The following is a 781-nucleotide window of genomic DNA, read 5'->3' on the forward strand; positions in this document are numbered from 1 at the left end:
GATGAGGAAAACTATTTCAAACCGTCAACCATCAAAATCAATAGTTTCAAACCGTCAATCATCAGAATCAATAGAAATTAATTGAAATTGAAAGATTTAAAAAAAATGCTCTAAGACATTTATGATTAAGAATAATTTGGAATTTATAGACTATAAACAATTTTTAAACTATGCTTTAGATAAAATAATTTTAAAGTTGAAACAATCATGTCTGCAGACATCAATAAAATTCAATTTGAATGTAGAAAGTGTGTACGAACGAATAATTACACAAGAAGTGCAGAACATGGTATTTAAAACTTCTAATATACTTGCATGTAATTCATCTGATTTTAATAAAATATTAAATAAAATGATTAATACAATATTAGTTGAGGTTGACACGTTTGTAAGCAAAAAATCCAGATGGTCACTTGTAAAAATAGATAGATTACAATTAAGAATTAATATGGTAAATCCTCTCAAAGGATATACTTAATTCCATCTAAGACTAAACGGTTTTAATATTTCATATTATACAAGTTGAATCAAAATCTTTTTTATTAAATAATTGTAAACGATAATAAATAGTATAATAAAATTATGAGATAAAATGCAACAGTATTATTTATTTTCATTGATTAATTTGCTGCCAGATGGCGATTTTTTTTATGTCGAGTTACATTAAGTTTTTAAAAACAGGGTATTGAGGATCAGGAGATGATGTGTAATAATTAATTTTGACTTAATAAAAAAAACATATATTTTATTTTATTTTAAAAGTGTTATACATAAAATCATT

This window comes from Acyrthosiphon pisum, unplaced genomic scaffold (genome assembly GCF_005508785.2).
Source record: "Acyrthosiphon pisum isolate AL4f unplaced genomic scaffold, pea_aphid_22Mar2018_4r6ur Scaffold_20960;HRSCAF=22641, whole genome shotgun sequence".
Lineage (NCBI taxonomy): Eukaryota > Metazoa > Arthropoda > Insecta > Hemiptera > Aphididae > Acyrthosiphon > Acyrthosiphon pisum.